Source organism: Python bivittatus, unplaced genomic scaffold (genome assembly GCF_059951505.1).
Source record: "Python bivittatus isolate LINGU-HERP-01145 unplaced genomic scaffold, Pbiv_v1 ctg000700_np1212, whole genome shotgun sequence".
Classification (NCBI taxonomy): domain Eukaryota; kingdom Metazoa; phylum Chordata; class Lepidosauria; order Squamata; family Pythonidae; genus Python; species Python bivittatus.
In genome coordinates this window covers 23,952,157-23,964,685 of record NW_028277098.1, presented here as the reverse complement: position 1 = coordinate 23,964,685, position 12,529 = coordinate 23,952,157, and the positions used below count along the sequence as shown (strand labels likewise).

The 12,529-nt window shown below is 34.5% G+C and overlaps 1 protein-coding gene across 4 annotated transcripts in view; it reads left to right on the top strand.

The window, feature by feature from the left end:
• The window catches only part of DPYD (dihydropyrimidine dehydrogenase), a 578,647-nt gene that overhangs the window by 190,003 nt on the left and 376,115 nt on the right, over positions 1-12,529 (top strand). The gene's annotated exons all lie outside the window — the stretch shown is intronic.

The window sequence follows — 12,529 nt, the reverse complement described above, 5'->3', positions numbered from 1 at the left end:
AATCCTGTCTTGGTAAGAGACTTTTAGCGATATACTATACTTGATTTTTTTCTCATTACCTATCTACTTTTAATGTGACCTAATTTGGAAATGATCAGTTTTCCCACCTGAAATATTTATTTATTTGTTAGATTGTTATTACTCCAGTATTATTCCAGGAGTTCAAGATGGCGTTAAAGAGAGCGACTGGCTGAATGTCACCAAATGAATTTCCATGGCTGAAGGTTGAGTTGAAGCTGAGTCTTCCCAATGCTAGTCCAACATCTTAACCACTGTAACCAACTGGTTCTCAGTGTGTGTTTTTTTCTGGAACGATGAAATTATGAAACAACATTAGCTTTGGCAATAGATGCTATGTTACATTAGGAACAGAGTTAATAAAACCTGAATCAATATGTTCTAGTATAATTATCACATTCCTAAGGAGTGCTTTATTTAATAGATGTCACTAATTTAGTCAAAATCTCAATATGATCATTAAGTAACAGAATTCCTTAGGGGACTTATTTATGCTAAATTAATGTCACCAGATTGCAGAATCAACATTATCTCAAACAACCCCCCGCCTCTGTTTATTTGTTTGTCTGTGTATTCTTTAGCCCTTTACCAAATAGTATGGTCAGATGGATTTTTTTTTTTGTATACACAGCATTAACTGTAACTCCAGGAGATAATTATTTATGTTTACTTTGTAGTCCACTAGTTTATTTTAGAGACATATCTACAAAACTGCTTTTCAAGCATCCAGTTTAAGAGGGTTTTTTTTTACAGCACAGAGATAATGAAAAGTAGGAATTAAATATTTGATATGTTAAATCCATTAATTAGTTTGATTCCTGTTTTTAAATATTATTTTAATACATGCAGTTTAGAAAAACAGATGACTAGCATTATCTTGAAGTGATATCTTTCATATAGGAGGAATAACTACCCTAATATAATGCCTGGTATGCTGTGTACATGAATGACCTGAACTTGGTAAACACTTTTGCTCCAGCAATATTATTTCACTCAAATTTGTTTAATCTACTTATTAATTCATTACTTGGATTTATTCCATTTGGAGATAGTCCTAGTAGGAAGAAAGTCCCTTCTCTACGAAGTGTTTAATCTGTTGTGGGTTAATGTTTATCCTGGGGGAGGGGGGCTGGTCTCCCTGATTAACAAGGATAACTTCCAATCTACCTGAAAGATAGAGAAATATTGGCAGTACACAACTTCTCTAGTTAGGCAATGCGGAAAATGGGATAATCAAGCAAAATGAACATTGAAGGAGAAAATTCTTGTTATAGGATTGCATCAAGACATTAGCATGATACCAAGGCAACCTAAGTCTTGAAGTCTTGCCTTTGTTACTAAGCCATCTGATTTCTGCCAGTCCTTAACAAATTATAGACATTGCAGAGCATTTGCCCTAGCTAGGTTTGATGCATTGCCCTCAGCAGTTATTGATGGTAAATATCAAAAGATTCCTTTCTATGAAGCCCTCTGCCCATGTGACTCCCATACTGCAGAGGATGGGCAACACGTCCTGTTGTACTGCAGTTTCTACAGAGACTTATGTGATAAGTTAATTAGGTTCCTCATAAAAAAACACCCAGGCAGAGATGATGTTTGGTATGCCTTCCTTCTCCTGGTACCCTATAAGAGCACTGTTGCTTACATGTAGCCAAATTCTGTCTGGCTGCTGTGAGAGTGAGACAGCAGATACTGCCTAAAAGAACTGCATTCTTCTCATCCTGTTAAGTTTTTCCCCCTTTTGTTGTTATGCTCTGTTATGCTATACCATGCTGTTGTGCGGCTCACAATATATGTATAGTTTGTGTGGAACATAGTAGCTATTTGCTTTTCACAGAAGCAAGTCTGAATACATAAACATGATGAAAGAGTTAAGATCTCTTTGGATCTCATGTTTTTTTAGATCTCATTTTTATTCAGGTGATGTTAGGAAATACACTTCAATTCACATGTTGCCTCTCTCCAAAGTGCATAGGAAGGATGCTTGACCTAAGCTATTGCATACTTATCTTTTACAAGTAATAAATAAATAAATAAATAAATAAATAAATAAATAAATAAATATTACCAAGATATAAGTGGTAACTAGTTGATATATAGTTGATCTAGCTTGGTTGTTGCCTTCACCACAATGAAATGATTGATCGGGTATCTACCAGGAAGGTAGCTTGCCAATCTTGAAATGCCTTTGGTTTCAACAAGTAGATGAGGAATAACATTTTTCACTCCAAAACTACCTTTGGCTTAAATCTTAGTGGACATACTCATGCATAATAACCCTATACCACTCTGGTTATGTTTTTTCCTTTCTTAAAGATAAAATGTAGCTTACTATACAATAACCTGTAGTCAAACAATTTAAAATGTATATGCTGCTTTAGTGAAGCTTTTCTTCCAATCTTTGTAAGACTGTAAAGATTCATTTGGCATTTAAGTAATGACTCTGCAAATGATATGCACATTTATTTGCTAAAGAATGTGAATGTACCACCAAATCCCTCCTCAGTATACACTGGGCGAATTGAGTATGCACAGCCAAGAGAGGTATGAGACTTAATGCTCTTTATTGATCTAGACGTTGCCTAAGTGAACATAATAAGAAACAAGTTGCCCAACTGTTCTTTTTTTCTTGTTATTGATTACAAGAGTGGTAATTCTTAGTACAGCAACAACTGTTGTTCTCCATCTGGGTATTCAGTATAATAAGCTTTGCAGGTTTGTTCTCTCATGTGATTATACTACAGACTATTGTGATTTATATAATCCTAAATCCGTTCATTGTTTGAGGCCTTCCACGTGTACACATTTCCATGGGGTCATATTTCTTGATAATTGTACATGAGGCAGTGTGCCAGGTTACCATCCCTCTTGATTTAATCCATTTGACAAACCATGTACCTTTCATTCTTCTTTTCACCCTTTGCTTGGGGAAGAAAAAAAAATCCAGAAATTAGGTAGGAATACTTAAAGAGCTTGATTCTATCTATAACCAAGAGCTAGGCTAAACTGCATACCATGTTTTTTATGTTTTGAGATTATTCAGATAATTAACACTTGGAAGTTTTTTAGGGGTGGAGAGCAAGGGGAAAAATACTGTCAGGAAAACATGGAAATCAGAAGCTCAGTTTCTTTTGACTTGTTCTTCTAAACTTGGTCTACTTATGCTGAACTACACTTGTGAAGTTGCCTTATACTGAGTCAGACTTTTGATCTTCTGAGCCTTGGGTTGACAGCAACTTTTCAAGAATTCATTAGAGAATCCATCTCCAGGCCCAATACTTCTTCACCTGGACATGCCAAGGAATAAAGTTGCGTGTAAATTATGGACTTTTGTGCATGCAAACATTTGTCCTACTTTTGAGCTGAAGCATTTTTATACCTAACAGTTATACTGCATCAAGGGAAATCAGGCACTTTGATTAGAACTGTGGGTTAATTTCTAGGTAACTTTTGTTCTGTAAGGAACAACTTTCCCCATTTTGAATTTTCTCAAACATGTTAAGGCTCCTTACTGGTTTTCTGGAAAATGACATGAATTGTGTTTTTTGCCTGACTCTTCTATTTCAATATGCAAGTATTGTATGTACAAGTTCCAGAGTACTTAGCAGCTAAAATTTCTACATATGACATAACAATAATAGCTAAAAAGCCTTACTATGACATAATACAACAGGAATGCTGGGATGAAAAGTCTCTAAATACCAGATGGTAGAAATAGTAGGAGTGGTGTCAAGCTTCCCAGACTGAGACTCTGCAGTAAATCTGTATTGTGACTTTACGTGGCTTAGCTTGCTGCTTGCATTGGTCTCTGCTGAAGTCTCTCAGACCCAGGACACTGCACAGTACCCTATATAAGAACTTTATATCTTGCAACTAGGGTGATGCCTCACTGAGTAGCTGATCATCAGCAAGACAGAACCATTCCCATTTATATCCTTGGCAATTTAGACATGTTGCTCCTTCTTCCTGTCTTTCCATATTCTAATGGGCTCTTCTTCATGGCCTTGAAGTTGAGTGATGGTTTTTTTAAAAATAATATTTTTATTAAAAGTTTTAACTACAATAATAAAATATAATACAAACTAAAAAGAAAACAAAAAATAGAAAAAAAGAATAAAAGGTGCAAGAAAGCAAAAAAGAAAAAAGGAAAGGAAAAAAACCCTAAGAAAGTGACTTCCTACCCTCATCACAACAAGTATAAACAGTTTCACTATCTCTTCACCTCCTCTTAGTTAACAAAAATAAAACTCTTCATCCCATAACTCAACTCTTAACTGTCGGCAAGTCCAGTAAACAACATCTTTTCCAATCCAGGTGTCAGCAAAAAGTCCAAACAGAGCCCTAAAATAATCACATTCGTTAACAAATATTAAACTCATCATTCCATATCTCACCTCTTAACTGTAAGAAAGACGCATCTTTTCCAGTCCTGATGTCAGAAAGTCCAGAAAGAACCCCCCAAAATAACAACATATCCCATTTTAATCCTGATCAAATAAGCCAACATTATGTTCCTTCCTTAATCCATTTGAATAATCATTATCCCTTGTCTCAAATTTCTTCAAAACTTTAACAAGCCTCTTTTGTACGTCCAGAAGGAAGAAAGTATTCCAATTACTCTCTTGAATTGGCATTTTTATTTCCTTCTTAATGTTTAGAGCCTCATCCAATTTTTTTTTTTTTTTTGTATATCCAGTGATAAATACTTGTTCACACTGTTCTCCATAATCGTGTCAGATAAGTTTTGTTCCAAATCTTTTTCTGTAACAGCATCTTCTGATGTAACAGCTTCTGGGAACAGGGTGTTCATAAAAACATACAACATAGCTGGCATTGTTGATTCAAAGTCCCATTGCCATTTCTCAACAATATCTCTGAATACCATTATAAGTTGATTATCTTTGTCTCCAGTATCAAAAATAATTTCTTTCCAACGAAAATGCATTTATTCTTTAAAATTAATTTCAATGTCTTAATATTCAAAATCAAATATTCCAACTTTTTCTGAGGTCTTAATTGGTTTAAAACTTTCTATAGCCAAAAACTTGTCTTGCTTTTTGCTGCTTATTTTGAATTCTTAAAATTTATAAAGATACAGTTTTATTTTCTTATATTAAGGATTGAAGGCACTCACCCAGTGTTTTCAGCCTTGTCATTTTGAAGGTGTCTAAATTCTTTAAAGCAGTTAATAGGCAATTTCTGAAGGTGGTTACAAAGGAAGTGCGTACCTATGTCCTTTTAAGGCTGTCTGCAGGTGGAGCAAGAATGGCAAATTGCCTTGTCTCCCATTTCTCCCATCCTCCAGAGACTGCTGCCTTGCAGACTCCTCATGAGGAGCAACTGTATGGAGCTCAGCATGGGCAATCCTGCATCCTCTTTTTCTCCAGAGAGGGTTGAAGGAGCCAATATATTTGTCAATTTCTTAGCTGCAATCATCGGCTCCATGAAACACAGAGCCGTCTTAGTCCACCATTTTTTCTCTGGAAGTGAAGCTGAGTGATTGTTGATTATTGACATAACTTCTGTCTTTCTCCTGAAAACCTCTGGCTTTCAGTTTATTTTTCATAGGTAGGTAGTTGTTGTCAGCTCAGGCCCAAGCTAAGATATTTTATGAACTGAGTCAGAGGTGCAACTCAAGATGTATAAAACTCAGGGTGAGCCAGATTATTTCACTAATAAGACATCAATGTAGGCACCTTTCTTGCTGGCATTAAAAAAACCCATCAAATATTGTCATGTTTACTGTAAGAACCATTGCAATCTAATGTAGGTTAGAGTCTACAAATTAACTATCAAGGATTATAATTGGGATCAACTATAAACATGACAAAGCTTGGAGGCAACTCAATAAGAATTATCAATTTGCTTTCTTTCATGACACCAGACAACAGATATACTGACCTTGTTCTGCCTATTGACAGGACAGGCTCTGCAAGCAGCAACTGGCTAGGAATATTTGGAAACAGATATGGCACTAAGATGGACCTTTGAGATCTTTCTTTTGTTGCATTGGCCACTTCAAAGCTAACATTCTGATTCCCTACAGATCCCACAGCTTGCATGTAGGATTGCTGAAAGTTCATGCTTAATCACAGGGAAGAGATTGCATTCAGTATGACTCTTTTTTTTTTTTTTTACTTTTATACCTTTCAAAAAATAAAATGTTTCTGTAACTAACATTGACATGTTGGCATATGAACAATTATATCAAGAATTGAAAGGCAGCATGCTCTAATCTCACTCACTGGCCAGGAGCTTCCTAGGAAGACAGTTACAGTCTCCTAGGACGCCTCAGCCGAAGAAACAGTGGGTGAAGAGACCTTGCTTTGCTCCTTTTCCCACAGAGAACTCCCAACTCCCAATGTCAGCTGCTCTGGAATTGAAGTAATTTAAGGCCAGCTTCCTATTTGCAGGACCACACTAACCCTATTCATTGGCCAAAGGGGTGAAGGGGGAACCATGAATAGTTATTTTAAGAGTTTCAGGGAGCGAGTCTTATCCGTAACTGAGGAGCATATTAATGCCAGCATATTGCTCAACACTTTTTTCTGGCCTTGGGGATTTGAGCATCTTCCCTTTCTCTCTCCTCTATTTCTTGCCCATTATGTTTAGACTGAACAATGTTTGAAATAACGCAAATAAATGAAGAAAGACAATAGTTCTTTGAAAGTGAGTAAAAATACATAAATAAGGTATGCTTCTGCAGTAAGCTGGAAATCTCTTTTGGACAAGTATAAAAGCTAATTCTGACATCAGTGTCCAACACTTGGTAAGTTAATGGAAGAGCCAGTTATAAGCATTAAACATAAATCCTTGACCAGATTCTGATATAAAGTTTGGTATTTGTGATAAAGAATGCCTTCCCATTTTTATGGATGTTTATTAAGTACCCTTTCACTAGTGTCTCAAATTTTAATGCTCAGTTATTAGAAGAAATGCCATAAAGATCATTAAGATATGAGTTTTATTTGGAAAAAGAATAGGAGAGAAATATAGCAGTCATTGATGATAAATGCTACCAAGATCAGCAAAGCCCAGTTAAAAGAACATCACTCTTGACAAAACTCTGGCACATTCAATTACAACTTTCTTCTTTTTTATATTTAATGAATATTGGATGCCTATTGAATTATCGTTTTGCTTCTTCAGAAACAAAAAGACCAAAGAGGTAAAACTCAGTTGCCTGAAGCCCTGTGTGTCTATACTTCATAACAATTGATTTTGGAAAGTACAGTATCAGCCTTGAAATAAATAGGGGTTATTTCCTTGATTCGAAAGAGAAGTATTTCCTAATTTTGCAAACAAATAGCAAAAGTTATCTTACTCATAATTGGGTAATTAAACATCTCATTTATGCCCCTGACACCAAAGCCATACTTTTTTTCCCTGCATGACCTTGACTTTTCCCAGTCATTAATTTTTTTTAGGAGTATGTTTGTTCTAGAAATCACTTTGCATATGAGGAAAAACTGATGAGGACAGTTCTGAGCTTTGACACTATAGTTTATTAGCTCTCTCCTAAAAGATATCTACTGAGCAAAGTTTTGCAAATGATTGAGAGAATAATAATAATAATAATAATAATAATAATAATAATAATAATGCATTTAATATGGTTCTTAATTATTTGTATTGAATTTTTTTAAAAAAATCACTTACCATAATTATGATTGATTGGGGTCTGTATATTTGCATGTTTTTAAGGTATTTTTTCCTTCTTCACCAAGGAAAGGTGAAATGAACAATGTAGATTAAAGTTCTTGGTTACTATTTACAAAAGGAGAAAAAATTGCCTGTGGTTAACTCCATGGCCTATTCCGAAAGAGGATATGAATCTAAATACTGGTTTTCAAAGCCTTCTACATTCAAGAAGACCTTGCCACGGTGGACAGTTCTAGGCAGCTATTGTGCTGATATCCCTCCTTTCCTGCTTGCTGATCAGATGATAGGCCCACTGGTTCTTTCTAAATGCTCTCTGCCACCATTTCTTTTGTCATTCAGAGAACAGTGGTAACAATAACAATGAAAGCCATTTCCAAGGAGTTTGATTAGTTTTCCGGCTGCTAGGAGGGATGGCCTATGCTGTGCTAGTGGAGAATCCACCTCACTTGTCCCTCAGCTTCCTTCCTCATGCCGCGCAAAGGAGCCCAGCGGCAGGAAACCTGGCATTTCGCTATCAGTTGTGCAGGGGTTTAAATGACCACCATGGTGAGAAGCATAGGAGGGGGATATGTTTAGAAACTATAGACGCAGAAATGTATTAAATATACATTTAAAATCTATTTCCTGATATATTTTTTTTATACAAGCTAGGTTTCTTGTAGGAAAACCATTGATACTAGGCTATAACTGATTTATGTAATTGCACATATAAATAATATTATGTATCATTGGTTATTGCTTTGGAGAATAAAGTTCTGGGTATTCTGGCATTGTTATACAATACTACGTACAAAAGACTGCAATTATAATTCTAGAATATTAAAGACTAAACTGTCTAATGTAATTAATATCAAATTCCATTTGTCTACCATCCCACTTAACAAAGATGTACACCAGACATTCAAAAAGGTTGTTGTTTCTAAATATATCAATAATAGCTTCCATAATCTATAAAAATACAACCAAACTTAAATCTTCCATCATGTAATTATTTTGATAATTTCTGTCTGCTAAATATACTTATTTAGCCAAGTTGTTGTAATGAAAGAAGTCTTAGAATTTTCCAGTTTTCAATAGAGATAGACAATTTGCTAAATTTGATTTTCTCAGTTTCTCATTTTTTCATCCTTAAGATAAATTTGTTATTGACTACACTAAAAAAAAACAAAAAACCTTCATGAAAATTGTGCATGTATCTATGCTTCCATTTTTCCATAATATATCCATTCTATATTTTATTTTCCAATATTTAGTTGTGAATTGTATTGAAAAATTTAGAAAAATTTTGAGTGTTTATGAGTGTTTATGAAAGTATTTTTAGTTTATATTAAGTGGGAAATAAAGGATAAATTCATATTAAATAATATATTTTAATTGCAAATCAGGCTAATTTCCGCTCCATTTTAGCAATACTAGTAGCAGAAAATCTTTGCAGCAAAGCGAATTCTTGCCTAATCCATTAAAGCAGCTTCATTGGTTCATTCATTCATTTTCTCTCTCCTTTCTCATATACATATAAAAGTATACAAATGATCATCCACCTTTTGATTTTTCTTCCTGTTTCCTATTTGTAATATATAGCATTTGCATATACAGTGGTACCTCGGTTCACGAACTTAATTCATTCCACGACTCTGGTCGCGAACTGAATTGGTCGTGAACCGAATCAAATTTTCCCATAAGTGAAATGTAAATGTAAATAAGGTTAATCCGTTCTGACCCCCGCCAACCGATTTTTGATCGCGTCCCGAATCAAATTTCCCCATAAGGTTCAATGTAATTACGGTTAATCCATTCTGAACCATATATATATATATTTTTAAACCGCAAAAATATGACACAAAGTACAGTATGAAGAGAGAGAAAGCTAACCTTGCTTGACGCGACTTCTGGTGTGGAGGACAGGAAGGCGGGTGGGGAGGCGGTTACTGCTTGGAGGGAGAGTCCCCCTCCCTACAGGAAGCCATGACCACGTGTCACGGGAGGGAAAATGGCCGCAGATCCTGTTCGTAACCCGATTCGCCATTCGCGAACGGAGGCAAAATTTTGCAAACGGAGCTGTTCGTGAACCGAATTGTTCGTGAACAGAAGCGTTCGTGAACCGAGGTACCACTGTACTGTGCACAAATTTGGATTTGTTATTCCAAATTGCTGATTTGTGTTTAAGTTTCCAGGCTGTTCTGTCCATAAATATTTCTGTTCACGTGGAACATTTTCCTGTCAAAGAACGGCACTTAATAGATACTCAATAAACCAATCATAGCTCTTTAAATATTGTATTTGTGTGAAATTTGCTTTAATGAATACTTGTCTTCTTTTCTTTTCTTTTCTTTCTTTTTTTAATATTTAGCATTGATTAGAGGGCAATGGTACCTTGTTATATTGGCCTACCTTTAAAAACTGGTAATTCAAGACTTCTGCCAACAGTATGGATTCATGCGTATTAATTGGAACAACCTACTGTGTATTAACCTTTGAATTCAACTATCTCAGAAGGATAAAGTCATACACCACATATATTATCTTTTATTGCTTTTGTGCTTTATTAAACAATGACATATAATAGTGAAAATATGAACGTGAAAAAAAAAATATGGGGAAAACCTGGAAATCTATATTATGAATTAAAGAACCCAGAAAAAAATTACCGAATTAATCAGAAGTGCTCTTCCTTGCCTCTTTGTGAAAAAGAGATTAATTCAAATGTTGTTGACATTCCACTGCAGCAATCCACTGCTTCAATCAGATGTAAATTTATCCTTCCAATGTTGTATAATGCATGAATGGTCCACAATTCTTCATGCCTTGATACATTCCAAGAGATGAAGTTACAGTCAAGAAGAGCACGAACATACTTGACAGTGCTCTAATGTAAGGTTGACAGCTTTATGAATTTCAGTTCAAAATATGCCTTTAGTAAAATAAACCCAAGCTCCTGAACTAGTTATCTCTGTAGCTGTAACCAATTCCTGTAGAACATCCTCTGGCATGTTCCCCATCCCAATGTGCCTAAAATAATATTTCTTGTTATATTAACTACATTTTTAACTTAAAAAGGGTTTCTTAGTTTTAAAAGTAACTTGCTTTGGATCTCAAGTACAGGACATTAAAGTTTGTTATTCTAAGGGTATGAAAGTTCATTATTCTAATAATGAGTTCTATTCATTAGTCATTATGCATTGTTAATTCAATTTCTATTGATTTTGATTAATATTATTTGATTATTAATATTGATTTTGGCTACTTCCTTCAGTATTAATATTGCTTTTCTCTACTTACTTCAACTTCTGAAAAAAAGTTGCTACTTTAGGAACTGTGGTTAATGTTTGAAGATTTTAGCCAGTATGTTATTTAAGAAGCACCAAGAAAGTCAAGTCTAAAAAGTCCAAATATCAAATATGGATTTTGAGTTAAATTAAACCAAGTTTTTTAAGCTCTACAAAGTTTTTGAAAACTATATCAGCATAACTAGCTGATTACCTCAAAAACTTATTTACCATCTATTTTTAACTGATAGTTATCTCATAATGTAAGTTTTTCATGGCTAAAGGGATCAAAACCCCACTTGTGACCCAATAGTTTCCAGCACCATATGCAGGTATTTAATTCAGTCACTAAATAAACAAAGGTTCCAGTTGCCAAGTTTATAGTGATATCAAAAATAGCTCTCAGTATGAATGCATGACAAGCTACATTTTGAAATTCTTTATTCCAGTTTATAAGTAAAGCTAAAATAAATGTCCAGTGATAAATCTTAAACTGCGGAAAATTAAATCCATCTTTTTTCATAGTCAGTTGTAATTTATGCCATGAGAAGAGGATGGCCCTGCCAGAAAAATTTGGTTAGTACATATAAATTAACATAAGTTGAAGGAATAAAAATAGAAAGGCTTCTTGAATACAACTCAACCTCAGAGTTACATTTGTCTTAATCATATTTATCTCGCCACAGATACTCAAAGGAATTCTGAACCATCTGTCTAAATCTTATTTCATTTGTGCCAAAATTAGAGATGAATTCAAATTTACCACTTGAAAAAGCACCTAGGAATTGTTACATAAGATAAACAAAAGAATTCAAACACAAACTCATGATCTAGGGGCCAAACTCCTTGTTCTATAATAAAATTCCAATAACTGAAGCTAAGATAAATACCCAGTGATAGGACAGAAAATACAGAAAATTAAATAAACTTTTCCCAGTGAGCAACAGTAATTTATGAAGTGAGAATCTCGAAGGATTCCTGCCAAAGCAAATTGTTTAGTGGCAAATAAATTGGCTTAAAATAATGTGAAGGAATGAAAATAGGAAAACTACAATGTAAATGAACTTTGGAGTTAAATTCACCTTACTCACATTTATCTTGCTGCAGATACTGAAAGGAATTCTAGACCATCTGTCTAGATCCTGCTTGATTTGTACCAACATTGGTGATAAATTGAAATTTACAAGTTGAAGGAACTTTGTAGAAATTTTTATACCAAGATAAACAAAAGAATCAGAACACAGCTGACAACTTGAAAGCCCAAACCCTAAACATGTCAGAATTATTTCTGAAACCAGATGGCATTGTCTAATTTTCTCTCAATTTATGGAGTAACCAGACAAGATACCAAACTCTGGTATGAATGAAGTAAAAAGAATAAAGATCTGTGAAACGTGGAGCATGATTGGCATATGGTAGTATGGTATACCCTGCTACAATACCTTAAATATTTACAGAATTTCTAATTACAGTAGTTCTGAAAGCAAATTAAAAAGAAAAGAAAGAGAACCAACTTGATCTTGACTGTGATGATAAACATCATTGGTTAATACATTTTAACAATACACTGGGAGTTGAATAAA